The 15187-nt window shown below is 39.7% G+C and overlaps 1 long non-coding RNA gene across 1 annotated transcript; it reads left to right on the top strand.

Annotated features, from left to right (window-relative positions):
- The first annotated feature begins 13837 nt into the window (after window positions 1-13837).
- Window positions 13838-14934, top strand: LOC149467754 (uncharacterized). The gene is made up of 2 exons (XR_016311853.1): window positions 13838-13999; window positions 14112-14934. It is a non-coding gene; the product is annotated as an uncharacterized LOC149467754 (long non-coding RNA).
- The last annotated feature ends 253 nt before the right edge of the window (window positions 14935-15187 follow it).

Genomic DNA, 15187 nt, shown 5'->3' with positions numbered 1-15187 from the left:
CACTATGATGGTTAAGACCATCATCTGTATAACACTGTCACTGCAGACTGGTTATACAGAGGGTTAAACAAACACAGTAGCGCTCTTTTAGAGGCAGGAATTCGTAAATTTAGCTTTAGAAACAGTTCAACACTTTCAGAAAGAAAGATTTATTACTAAAAGGTCAAAAGGGTGCAATAAAAATATTTACAGAAAAAAAGATGTAACCAATATATATATATAAATATACAGAGAACAGCACAGCAAAGAGGTAACAGAAAGGAGGTTAAAGGGTTAAAGTACTTGCCAATCAGCCTTGGGTTTGCAGGCTGATTCAAGCAAGGTTCCAGCTCCCTTGGGGGTTTTACAGCTCTGGGCTCCCTGCTGTGCCCTGGCTGGCCTGTGACACTTCTAACACACAGGCCATATGTCCCTGTGTATGAACAGAGAGGAAGGGGGAGAATGAGGGGAATATGTTTGTACAAGATGGAGGATCCTTTGCCAAGATGGAGGTTGAAACCAAAATGGTTGAACCACGTCCATCTCTGGGTGTACGCTTGCTACACTACCCTATTCATCTAGTCATGTCTGTCCTCCGCTTTTTTTTTTTCTCTTTTTTTTTTGCTACGGTCACCGCTTTACCGAGTTGAGTAGTACTTTTAGCTTACTCCAGATATTTAAACTTTTAAAAAAGAGAATAAGCAGCCAAACAAAAATGATTACTCTCATCCAAAGGGAAAAGGGGTACAGAAATGTGGATGTTGTCTGGGCTCCAAATGGGGTAAGGGGTTATTAAAGATCCTTAGAATATAGAAAGATTGGTGCACTTGAGAAGGGGAACATTGGGTTGGAAGTGGAAAGAGAAGGTCTGTAAGGTGGGGGAAGGAAAACAGAGGGAACGTTGGAATTGGAGAAAGGAAAAAGGGTAGGGGGTATCTATGGTTTTGGAGAGCTTTGACCATACTTGCCTAAGGATGAGAAATACATTGCTCAATATAATTAAAGGAACACTTTTTATTCAGAGTATAGCATCAAGTCAATTAAACTCCTGGTATATTGATCTGGTCAGTTAAGAAGCAGAGGGGGTTGTTAATCAGTTTCAGCTGCTCTGGTGTTAATGAAATTAACAACAGGTGCACTAGATGGGCAATAATGAGACGACCTCCAAAACAGGAAGGTTTTACAAGTAGAGGCCACTGACATTTTTTCCCTACTCATCTTTTCTGACTATTTTTCACTAGTTTTGCACTTGGCTAGGGTCAGTGTCACTACTGGTAGCATGAGGCATTGCTTGGACCCTACAGAGGTTGCACAGTCAGTCCAATTCCTCCAGGATTCCATTGATAGAAGGTTTGCTGTGTCTCTCAACACAGTCTCAAGAGCATGGAGGAGATTCAAGGAGACAGGCAGTTACACTAGGAGAACAGGATGAGCACTGCCAGAGCCCTACAAAATGACCTCCAGTAGGCCACTGGTGTGAATGTCTCTAACCAAATAATCAGAAAAAGACTTCATGAGGGTGGCCTGAGGGCCCGACGTCCTCTAGTGGGCCTGGTGCTCACTGCCCAGCACCACAGAGCTCGATTGGCATTTGCCATTGAACACCAGAATTGGCAGGTCCACCACTGGCGCCCTGTGCTTTTCACAGATGAGAGCAGGTTCACCCTGAGCACATGTGACAGACGTGAAAGGGTCTGGAGAAGCCATGGAGAATGCTATGCTGCCTGTAACATCATTCAGCATGACCGTTTTGGTGGTAGGTCAGTAATGGTTTGGGGAGGCATATCTATGGAGGGACGACAGACCTCTATAGGCTAGACAATAGCACCCTGACTGCCATTAGTTATCAGGATGAAATCCTTGGACCCATTGTCAGACCCTACACTGCCGCAGTAGGTCCCGGGTTCCTCCTGGTGCGCTACAATGCTGGGCCTCATGTGGCGAGAGTATGCAGAGGATAAAGGAATTGATACCACTGAATGGCCCCAACGCTTGCCTGACCTAAATCCAATAGAAGACCTCTAGGATATCATGTTTTGGTCCATCCAACGCCACCAGGTTGCCCCTCAGACTGTCCAGGAGCTCAGTGATGCCCTGGTCCAGATCTGGGAGGAAATACCCCAGGACACCATCCCTCGCCTCATTAGGAGCATGCCCGATGTTGTCAAGCATGCAAACAAGCACGTGGGGGCCATACAAACTACTGAGTACCATTTTGAGTTGCTGCAATAAAATTTCAGCAAAATAGACTAGCCTGCTGCATCATTTTTTCACTTTGGTTTTCAGGGTTTCTTTGAATTCAGTCATCTGTAGGTTGATCATTTTCATTTCCATCAAATGATGGGGCATCCTTACTTTCCTAACACATTACCCAGTCCATATCAGTATAGCATGATATTTTCCCCATTGAGATCTGATGTGTTTTCAAAGTTTTCCTTTAATTATTTTGAGCAGTGTACTTTCACTTCTTACAATGTGTCCAAAATAGGAAGTGAAGGAAAACCTCAAAAGGACACAGGCAGGGATTTTAGCCATTCTCTACTCTGTAGAAAACCTTAAAAAGTTTTGGCTTTAGAGATTCTTTAAACACCCATTACCATCTGTATACCAGGTGGAATTTCAAATCAGGATGAAACCAGATATTTTTGCACTAAAAAAGTATTATAGACTACATTCTGATCCGTGCAAGGGACCCACACTGATGCGCACTCAAAGATGAGCTTGGAGATTCATGCAGTACTGTGCAACTGTCTGCCTGTCATTGATTTGAACACACACAAGCCTGTGCGGGACACCTATGCATCCTGCATGGGTAAAGGCGGCCCTTCACACCGTGTATGGATAGGTACACCCATGTGAATGAGGCCTTAAAGGTGAAAAGCAATTTTGATGACATAGATTACATTAGTAGGTGCTCTGCTTTAAACTGCTTGAAGCTCTATTGGGGTCATACAACATGCACAGGAGCTTTAGGATTTCAACCAGCACACATCCAAATGTTGAGTTGAGACTCCTAAAGAAACTCCTAAAGAGAACGAGAGCGAAGGAACTGCAGTCATATTCTTTAACCTACAACTGCTTTGTTGTTTGGGGCTAGTGATGGACCCAAGTATTGACATAGATACAAGAAAAATATCTTACAGGAAAGCAGCACCCATTATAGATTTCTTTCTTTTGAATGGAATGTCTCTTTAGCTCTACTTTCATGTGGCAGCTGCAAGTTAATTAGGTTTGTAACTGTTATGTTCTTATGAAGCTGGCATTCAAATCTTAATACAAAATATCCAATAAATGGGTCAGCTTTTGGTGGCATATAATATACTATTAAAGTGTATCAGTGGAATTCAAAAGAGGACATTCTTCAACATAAAGGCATTCAATATAGCATTCTAAGTATATTTTTCCTATATAATGTATGTTGATTAAACACAGTTAATAATTTAAAGCAATACCGTGTACATGTTAAAGACATACTATAAGCCATTGTTATCCTGTTGTGCAATCAGTAGGTGGTGTAAAAACTCTTCTCAGGGTCAGTGAGCCCAGTTTATATCCTCTGTCATATGACACATTACTCCTGTAAGAGCATGTAAAAATACACTGTTCATATTTTTACATATTTGGGGTTTTGCCAGACTGAAGTTTAACAGGAGTTCCTGGACCTGAGACCCTAATTCAAGAAAACCTCTTTCTTTCATCACAGTACACCATCATATGTTAAATGAGATCTCTCTCCTAAGAAGCATGTCACATTCAGTTAGCTATTTGCATAGTGGACATTGCTTATAATGTGGATATTTCTTGGAGTCTTGACTTTGTTGGTGAATGATGAAGATGGCAAACTGTGCAAGATGTCTCTCCCCCCCTTCCCCCCAAAAAAATCAAGCACCTATCTGCACACATATATATTACCTTTGCAAGCTAAAATGTTCCCCAAACAAAAATTCCTCCTCCCAGTGCAAAAGCTTCCCTTCTTCCCTGCTGAAAAATTCCCCCTACCAGCTCAGATCTTTGCACCCCCCCATCCTTCCTCCCAGCTCAAATCCCCTCCCTTCCCAAATCTCTCTCCTCGCACAAATTCCCCCCTGCCCCCAAACAAATCATCCATCCTAGCACTAATCTTCTACCCCTCAATTTTCTCTTCCAAGCACAAATCCTCCCTCCATATTCCACCTCTTAGCACAAATCCTCATCCCAAATTTCCCCTGAGCACAAATCCTCCCCTCCAGAATAAGTCTCCCCTCCTAGCACAAATCCCCCCCAATCATCCCTACTAGGACAAATCGCATGAACTGAGTGCGATTTCAATGCAGTTTGGGAAATGCTCAGGATTTGCTGTGTTTCTGGGACCGCATACACAGTATGTCAATCGGGTCTAAGTGTTTTTATTTTCTAAAAATTGCATTGGGGTTTCATTTGAAGGGGTTTATTTCCTAAAGGCAAATAGGTGGATCACTTTGCAAGAAAATGTTCACTTTACCAATCACTCATCCAATCATATGCAAACAAAAATAATGTTTGTTTTTTTTATTTTCCTTGCGCGTGAGGTCACCAGATTCTGTTGCTGGATTAACAAAACATGTAAAAGTGCGCATTGCAAAGAAAATGTTTCCTGTAGTTATAGGGATGAACAAACCAGGCAAACTTCAGTACCCTGGATGTTTGGTGAACCTAGTTGGAAATATTTGAACTGCAACCATGTTGCCAAACCTCACTGAAGTCTATTAGAGGCAAATCATGTAGTTTTTCCCCCCCTTTTTTTTAAAGTTGATTTGCAAGCTTTTGTTGAAAAAGGGTGTAGTCCTTGTGGAGGACCAGGTAATAGACAACACTCCACAGGTGAATTTTCTAACTAAAACGCTGGACTATCTAGCAGAATTAGAGAAGCAATGCTAACATAAGGTGATGATTTTAATCTTAGCCCAGCATCTATCCATAGTGTAATTACCTTCTTTTAAACCAGTGGTTCTCAACCTGTGGGTCGCGACCCCTTTGGGGGTCGAACGACCCTTTCACAGGGGTCGCCTAAGACCATCAGAAAACACATATTTCTGATGTGTAAAGAGCAGATACTGTGTTGAGAGCAGATACTGTGTTGAAAGCAGCTACTGTGCTGAAAGCAGCTACTGTGCTGAAAGCAGCAGTATTGAAGGTAAAACGACACTTCATGAATTATAATTACTGGGTAAACAATTTTATGGTTGGGGGTCACCACAACATGAGGAACTGTATTAAAGGGTCGTGGCATTAGGAAGCTTGAGAACCACTGTTTTAAACCCTTCAAAAATACAAAGGGGTGGATTTATAAAGAATTCACATATCAGTTCACACAGTGAAAGTGCATATACTGTACATTCATTCTGTGAAAATGGGGCAAAAAATTAATGTTACTAGATGATTTCCTGTGTTGGTCAAAAGCAGGATTTTCCATTTTAAATCAATAAAAAACATTTCTCTAACATGGGAAAAAAAACCCCAGTAACATTTGTTTTTTTTCTCATTCGCACAGAATGCATGTACATACAATTATTCTGGGCAAATTGCTATGTTGTTTTTTTATATTTATAAATACACCCCATATATTTTATTCTAGACTCCATTTGATTTTTGGTAATCAATTCTGTCTACACATGCTGAAGACTACTTCCATGGGGCAGATAATGATATTGGACCATGCATCAGTCTCATTAACTATAATCCCCCAAAAGCATCTCACAAGGAGTGGACCTGGCATTTAAAGGATACGTTCATCTTTAGGAGCATATTACATGTTACACCTACAGTTGTGCTCAAACGTTTGCATACCCTGGCAGAAATTGTGAAATTGTGGCATTTATATTGAAAATATGACTGATCGTGCATAAAAATTGTCTTTTATTTAAGGATAGTGATCATATGAAGCCATTTATTTATCACATAGTTGTTTGGCTCATTTTTAAATCATAATGATGACAGAAATCACTCACATGGCCCTGATCAAAAGTTTACATACCCTGGAATGTTTGACCTTGGTACAGGCACACAAGGTGATAAATGCAGGTTAAAATTGCAATTAAAGGTTTTTTCCTACATCTCTCACATGAGAGGAGAGGCCAGGAGCACCAGCTGGGGACCCCAGAAGAGGATGACCAGCTCTGCTCTGTGCAAAAGCATTGCACAGAACAGGTAAGTATGTTTGTTATTTTAATAATAGAAAAAAAACACGGTTTAATATCACTTTACATAAAAGACATTATTTTTGGTGTGATCTATCATATTTTCAATATCAGTGCCAAAATTTCATGATTTCTGCCAGATTATGCAAACTTTTGAGCACAACTGTATATTCTGGGTGTAACATGTAACATGCTGCTATGTAACCACCTCCTGCGACAGCGGGTAGGGGATCCTCTCTCCAATATTAAAGCAACATAGCCATGCAGGGCTGTGCCCACATGACAGCATCATTCATTCACAGTGTTCTGCATGAATAGACTACAAGTACCTTCACCCATTGTGGCTGACAGCTTGTAGTTCTCAATGAACTACAAGGGTTCTGGTGAGCGCTCTTGTAGTTCATTGGTTGTCCTGCTCTCAGTTAACTGCCTGTCTGTATAGGAGGTACAGGCACACAGCTATCCTGACAGTCTGCAGGAGCCCTGCATTGCACCCATGATCTGCTGATCATGCAGGCAATGCTTTGTAGGCACCTTAGAAAAAATAATAAATGTACATTTTTTTACCTTGAAAAAATGTGCACTTGTTACATAGTTACATAGTTAGTCTGGCTGAAAAAAGACAAACGTCCATCCAGTTCAACCATTTAAAAAAAAAAAAAGTTATAATTTTACACCTACAGTTTATCCGGAGTTGATCATTTTTCAAAAGGTGAACTTATCCTTGAAATGACAATTTTAGGTGAAGATGGCTTTTAGGTGCAGGGTCCTTGATTGTCAATCACTGTTCACCATCATCAACTAGCAAGCAGGAGTGCCTAAGGAGGAAAGGGGTAATAGCCATATATCATGTTACACACTGACATCTACTGACACACTGTATGGAGCTTCTCTGCATTACCTAATCCTGACCACAGAACTCTGCATTACATAATCCTGACCATTGAATCCTTCATTACTTAGGCACACTGGTTTATTTTAAACATTCTTTCTTCTGACAGGAAAAAAAACAGCGCTATAAACTCACCTAATACCCCATACACACGATGAGAAAGTTATACAAAAATACCCGCTTTTGGTAAGATTGTATGATAATCTAAACATTAGTACACAGCTGATGACATCAGATTACGGCCGGTTTTAGGAATTTCACAGAAAAAACAGGAATGAAAAATGTTCTTGTTTTTGAACAGAACAAATGATGGTCGCATAAATAATATAGGAATCAAATGAAAAAAGTAAGTGATGTCAGACGCACAGAAGAACTGGAAGTGATCCAGTGGCCATTTTAGAATCTGGCAAAACCTCATAGAAGTTCACGTGGAGGAACCAGGGAACTCTGAGAGGTTTGGATATTCTGATAAAGGCTATTTTAAAGAGGAATCATGATGTAAGCATATTCAATAAAGTATTTTAAATTGTATATGCGGGTTTACACTATGATTTATTCTATATATGGTGGGCTTCGGTGGATTGGTGGAGATTGATGGTCATACTTGAAAGCTGCTATATCTGAATGGCATCTTGATCTGATCCATGAGGCTGTGATGATCCTTTGGTTGAAGCAGAATTTGTGTTAATACCCTCGCCAGGAGGTGTAAAGGCATATTATTTACATATTTTTGGTAAGAGTATTCACTCCTTACACCATAGATGTGGACACAGGGTTTCACATGCTGTTTTTGGATGCATTTTTCACTCGATTGATTTACTGGCACTGTTTTGACACTTTCACTTTTTTCACTATTTGTGATCACGCATAGTTGTTTGCGTTTACCACATCTGTTTTATTTATATTTTACTTAAGATAATGCACTATGTGATTTTTCTTTTTATGTTGAGGTTTCTTTGTGAGCCATTGAAAGGCTGAATATGAAGATTGATGATTGAAGTTGGCACAGAGTGACTTTTTATAATATTATATTTATTTTAATTTTATTTCTTATTCTTTTTTTGGACTTTTTTTTTATATATTTGTGTGATATATATTTTTGGGAATATTGGTATTAACATATTCATATTCACAGTTTTTACACTTTTTGGGGGAAAGTGTATCTTTATGCTATTTATTGCCTTATTGTATTGAATGATTTAAGGGATACCGTAAAATTCACATATATTATAATCTTCCTCAGTTTATTGGACAGCACTATTCCAAATCCATCAGCATCATCTGGCTTCCTTTCCAATGCATCAGTTGTCAGAAACACAGAGGTAGCATCATCTAAACGTCTCCTCTTCTTGCCTATGGGCACAGCTGGCACTGGAGTTGCAGGAACCAAGTCTTCATTAGCATTGTTGTCCTGTGAAAATAGTTCCTCATGTGACATTTCTGGATCCTGTTCAAGGGCAGGGAATCATCAAAGGCTTGTCAGGCTGCAGAGGTTGATGGTAGAGTGTATAGTGATGCTCTTGCATCAACCTGTTCTGTCAAGAACCATAGGCTCTCAAAGTACCATAGTCGCTGTACATAAATGTCATCAGTTCCAGCCCCTGATTTTTTGTATTCTATTTTGTTTAATTCTTTTTTAAATACAGTTCATAGGTTGGGTATTTTTTTCGGACATAATCCAGAGTGGAATTAGGGCAAACTGCTTTACATAAATCAGTAAGTTTCTTTAGGGCCTCATCCCTTTTCAGTCTGTCAGAATATTCCTTGGACTTGATTTCCCAAAGGCATGGCATTTGTCTGTACATTTCGATGAACTATGACAGGAAGTCAGGGCAAGTGAACTTGGCTGTCATTTTGGCTGGAAAGGATAAAAAAACATTGCTCAGCTACCTTCAACATATGACATGACAATATACAATATACAAATACATATACTTTATTTATTCTGCAGCTGTCACTGCAATTATATGTTTGCATTATCAAAAACAAATATGGCAGTAGATATCTTATCTAAAACAACATATTATGCTTGAACATGCATATAAAAGTAAAAAGTCTACTAACCTTCGGTCATTTGCTAACTTTTTACTAGCTGCTCAAAGTTCTTTCTGGTCCACGTTCTGATGGACGAATCCACGTTCGTCCGCCTTTGTGGACAATGGGCAAGCTCTTCCCATGTGTACGTGCAAGCGTGACGCCGTCTTCAACACCTGATGTAAGCAGATCTTCAGGAGAGACAAGGCAGGAAATGACGGACGTGGATGGCGGTAGGGGTGGCAAGAAATATGCAAAGGAGGCCAAGTGCAGCAACAGGGGCTCTATTCCCGAAGGCCAGACAAGAAAATACTTCAAGTAGAAAGTTTAAAGCAAGTGCTATGTCTAGAGCACAGATGTTTGACATGGTCTACATGTTAGAAAAACGTGACTATGATGGCAGGCAGAACCAGGAAGGATATAATTCTAGTAATAGAGCTCCTTCAAAAGAAGTATGGGGTTGTTCGCTCCAAGGATTAATCGAGGAAGCAGTGGTCGGACTTAAAATGCTGGGAACAAGAATAACTTCAGCAAATTCATCTGTCCATCAAAAAATGTAAGCATGTAATTATTTTATATTGATGTAGTTATTGTGATAAAACAGGTCTTTATAGGAAAAGGAAAAAACTGGAAAAAAAATGAAGTTTAAAGCAAGAAAAAAATCAAAGCTAAGAAGTTTTTATGATGAACATGCACATACTTCTGGTGAACGTTCCTCAAAGCATGAAGATTTTCCAGAAGATCACGGGCATCCCCCAACTATACCAGGTAAGTTAAAGTGGTTATAAATTTAAAAAAAACTGAAATGCACAGCATAGCACCGGAAATCAACTGTCTCTAGTCTGGTAAAAAAAGATGACTGGCTGCTCCTTTTTTGGCCAGACTATGGACAAATGTCTTCTGCTACTATGCTGTATGAGGTAGACTGGTCATTTACATTTTTATTTTTTTTGGGTTTACAACCACTTTAAATTTTTAATGATTGTAACAACAGGGAATGTAAAATATTTCAATTATTTGCTTTAGTAAATACACTATATTGCCAAAAGTATTGGGACACCCCTCCAAATCATTGGATTCAGGTGTTCCAATCACCTCCATGGCCACAGGTGTATAAAATCAAGCGCTTAGGCATGCAAACTGCTTCTACAAACATTTGTGAAAGAATGGGTCGCTCTCAGGAGCTCAATGAATTCAAGCGCAATACCATGATAGGCTGACACCTGTGCAAAAAGGTCATACGTGAAATTTCCTTGCTAATAAATATTTCACGGTCAGCTGTTAGTGGTATTATAACAAAGTGGAAGCAACTGGGAACAACAGCAACTCAGCCACAAAGTGGTACGCCACGTAAAATGACAGGGCGAGGTCAGTGCATGCTGAAGAGCACAATGGCCAGAAGTCGCCAACTGTCTGCAGAGTCAATAGCTAAAGACCTCCAAACTTCATGTGGCCTTCAGATTAGCACAACAACAGTGTGTAGCGAGCTTCATGGAATGGGTTTCTATGGCTAAGCAGCTGCATCTGAGCCTTACATCACCAAGTGCAAAGCATCGGATGCAGTGATATAAAGCACACCTCCACTGGATTAGAGCAGAGGAGACATGTTCTCTGGAGTGACCAATCACACATCTCTGTCTGGCAATCTGATGGATGTGTCTGGGTTTGGTGGTTGCCAAGAGAATGATGCTTGCCTGACTGCATTGTGCCAAGTGTAAAGTTTGGGGGATGGAGTTTATGGTGTGGGGTTGTTCTTCAGAAGTTAAGATTGGCCCCTTAGTTCCAGTGCAAGAAACTCTTAAGGCATCAGCATACCAAGACATTTTAGACAATTTCATGATCCTAACTTTGTGAGAACAGTTTGGGGATGGCCACTTCCTGTTCCAACATGACTACACACCAGTGCACAAAGCAAGGTCCATAAAGACATGAATGAGCAGGTTAGGGGTGGAGGAAGTTGACTGGCCTGCACAGAGTCCTGACCTCAACCTGATAAAAAACCTTTGGGATGAATTAGACCGGAGACTGCGAGCCATGCCTTTTCGTCCAACATCAATGCCTGACCTCACAAATGCGCTTCTGGAAGAATGGTCAAACATTCCCATAGACACCCTCCTAAACCTTGTGGACAGCCTTCCCAGAAGAATTGAAGCTGTTATAGCTGCAAAGGGTGGGCCAACTCAATATTGAACCCTACGAACTAAGACTGGGATGCCATGAAAGTTCATGTCCATGTAAAGGCAGGCGTACCAATACTTTTGGCCAAATAGTGTATCTCCCCTTTTATTTTAGGCACAGGAGAAAAAAGAAGACTGCATACAGAAACAAATATGGAAACTGGGGAATCAACCATGGGCCCTCTATTGATCTTAGGGCTGAACCAGAACATGCAGAGGAAAACAGTGGTCACATAACCTATGAGGAATCATCTCCATATGATGTTCCCCAAACAGGTATATACAGTCAGGTCCATAAATATTGGGACATCGACACAATTCTAACATTTTTGGCTCTATACACCACCACAATAGATTTGAAATGAAAATAACAAGATGTGCTTTAACTGCAGACTGTCAGCTTTAATTTGAGTTATTTACATCCAATCCAAATCAGGTGAACGGTGTAGGAATTACAACAGTTTGCATATGTGCCTCCCACTTGTTAAGGGACCAAAAGTAATGGGACAGAATAATAATCATAAATCAAACTTTCACTTTTTAATACTTGGTTGCAAATCCTTTGCAGTCAATTACAGCCTGAAGTCTGGAACGCATAGACATCACCAGACGCTGGGTTTCATCCCTGGTGATGCTCTGCCAGGCCTCTACTGCAACTGTCTTCAGTTCCTGCTTGTTCTTGGGGCATTTTCCCTTCAGCTTTGTCTTCAGCAAGTGAAATGCATGCTCAATCGGATTCAGGTCAGGTGATTGAGTTGGCCATTGCATAACATTCCACTTCTTTCCCTTAAACTCTTTGGATGCTTTTGCAGTATGCTTTGGGTCATTGTCCATCTGCACTGCGAAGCGGCGTCCAACGTGTTCTGAAGCATTTGGCTGAATATGAGCAGATAATATTGCCCAAAACACTTCAGAATTCATCCTGCTGCTTTTGTCAGCAGTTACATCATCAATAAATACAAGAGAACCAGTTCCATTGGCAGCCATACATGCCCACGCCATGATACTACCACCACCATGCTTCACTGATGAGGTGGTATGCTTAGGATCATGAGCAGTTCCTTTCCTTCTCCATACTCTTCTCATCACTCTGGTACAAGTTGATCTTGGTCTCATCTGTCCATAGGATGTTGTTCCAGAACTGTGAAGGCTTTTTTAGATGTCGTTTGACAAACTCTAATCTGGCCTTCCTGTTTTTGAGGCTCACCAATGGTTTACATCTTGTGGTGAACCCTCTGTATTCACTCTGGTGAAGTCTTCTCTTGATTGGTGACTTTGACACACATACACCTACCTCCTGGAGAGTTTTCTTGATCTGGCCAACTGTTGTGAAGGGTGTTTTCTTCACCAGGGAAAGAATTCTTCGGTTATCCACCACAGTTGTTTTCCGTGGTCTTCCGGGTCTTTTGGTGTTGCTGAGCTCACCGGTGCATTCCTTCTTTTTAAGAATGTTCCAAACAGTTGTTTCAGCCACACCTAATGTTTTTGCTATCTCTCTGATGGGTTTGTTTTGTTTTTTTCAGCCTAATGATGGCTTGCTTCACTGATAGTGACAGCTCTTTGAATCTCATCAGGAGAGTTGACAGCAACAGATTCCAAATGCAAATAGCACACTTGAAATGAACTCTGGACCTTTTATCTGCTCATTGTAATTGGGATAATGAGGGAATAACACACACCTGGCCATAAAACAGCTGAGAAGCCAATTGTCCCATTACTTTTGGTCCCTTAACAAGTGGGAGGCACATATGCAAACTGTTGTAATTCCTACACCGTTCACCTGATTTGGATGTAAATACCCTCAAATTAAAGCTGATAGTCTGCAGTTAAAGCACATCTTGTTTGTTTCATTTCAAATCCATTGTGGCGGTGTATAGAGTCAAAAATGTTAGAATTGTGTCGATGTCCCAATATTTATGGACCTGACCGTGTATATATATATATATATATATATATATATACACATATATACACACAATAGATAAATGAAGTTATTTTTTTTTTACATAAACCTATGTCAGTAACTGAGGGTGGCTATAGCCATAGCAAATATTTTTTCTGCGTAGTGTACTTTTACTAATGAATTGTTCTGTTCCATTGTGGATTTCACCTTCGTTGAACAAGCACGCTTACACATACAAGGTAAGCATAGCAGGAATCCAAAGCATCTGGACAAAAAATGTAATCAAAGTTTATTTTACATTTCTTTTCAGATGGCATGCACTTTGAGATGGAGAAGGAAGATGCTATTACTCCAGGTGACACAAGGCGTTGACACAATGAGCACCCAAACAACTGTGCATGAAGAAGAAAATGTTAACAGCGTGTCCTACTTACATAAGTGTGCCGCCTTTAAAGTTTAGTTTCTGTTTAAATTTATTTTAAAGTTGATTTTTTTTTTTAAATCTTCATACATTCTATGCATGAAGGTAAAATACCTTCTGTGAGCTAGCACATCCTTTCATGATCCATCCACATGCACAAGAGCTTCAGCTGCAACTGGAATTTTTTTTCTGCATTGACCAAGACAGCAGTGAAAGACATTGGCTCCCACTGCTTTCAGTGAAGCCAATGAGGATAGTGAGAGTGGCCAGGGCTGAGCCACGGTGCGGTGTTGCAATGGACACGCAGTGCCTGCTTGAGTACAACCATAAACAAGCTGTTGTGAAAAAGGGCAGGAGGGAGTGTTCAAGGATTGCCTGCAGTGGACTCATGAATAGGAGGATTGGGGTTGTTCTATGCAAAATCACTACATGAAGCTGGTAAGATTGACATCTTTGAAATTAAAACATTTATTGAACCATGTATCGTTTTTATGACCTCCATATACATGCAGTGATCCAGGCTATTGAATTCTGCATATTCCTTTCACAGGACAAGTTTTAGATTCCACAACAGTGGGACATATGTCAGCTGACGTGATAAAGTGCTGAACTACAGACAGCTCTGGACTGCACAACCTCAGTTCTTCGTTGTTTGCAAAATTTCATTGATCTCTTGTCTAAAATTTAGAAATGTTTTAAGTATTTGTTTATAGTATTATTTTTTTATTAATATTCTATACATGTTTGCACTTTACTGAAATTGTTAGTACAGCCGGTACATTAATGGTAACCTGAAGATTATTCAGGATTTGTCACTCTTCTATTTTTCATGTAGAAGACAGGAAAAAAATAATATTTACCTTGTGTGTTTGCACTATTGAAAAAGTAAAAAAAAAAGATTCTCGGTATAATATTTATGGTTTTCCTCTCAGCTTTAGTGGATGACAGGAAACCCATTTATGTTTTGCTCAAGGAATGTTGAAATCTTGTAAGGAACATATAATAATACTTTAAAAGAGAATGTGTTTCTATTCAACACATTGGTAAAGAAAAAAGAAGAATCTTTCCAGAATGTTCTTGTTTCTTCCTCTTCTATGTTTGTAATGCAGGATAGTGAATACAATTATGTTTACAAGGAAATTGCCTTGATATTCCCAATCTTGTATTCTATTATGAGGCTTCAAAAACATTTTTCTTTTAAAGTGATGTCCTTGATTGACAAAAAAATGATAATAGGGCCAAAAAAAAAAGGTTTTTCAATAAGTTCTTGTGTTTACCCTTTTGTAATCATGGTACCATTTTTGCTACTTCGTTACGGAATTATATGACATTGTGTCTGCTTAAGGTACATTAAAGACACTGTTTTGATTGAATTTTGGTTGTGTTTTCTTTTTACTTTTAATGTTGACAAGTGTTTATTAATACATACTGTGTGCCTTGCTTTATGCAGACTGTTTGGCATAGTTATGAATTTAAAAAAAATACTATTTACATATTTCACGTTTTTGACTATAGTCCACTGCATACTGATAGTGCAGGTTTAATATTCACAATGTGTGCCGTGATGTTTGCTTACAGTTTTGCATTGTTCTGCCTTAAAAACACATGCAATTTATTGACATCCCA

Source organism: Staurois parvus, unplaced genomic scaffold, assembly GCF_062004578.1.
Source record: "Staurois parvus isolate SC_StPar_1 unplaced genomic scaffold, SC_StPar_1.0 ptg000102l, whole genome shotgun sequence".
NCBI classification, from domain to species: domain Eukaryota; kingdom Metazoa; phylum Chordata; class Amphibia; order Anura; family Ranidae; genus Staurois; species Staurois parvus.
Note: the sequence above shows the minus strand (reverse complement) of the source record. Positions and strands in the feature narration are given on the sequence as shown.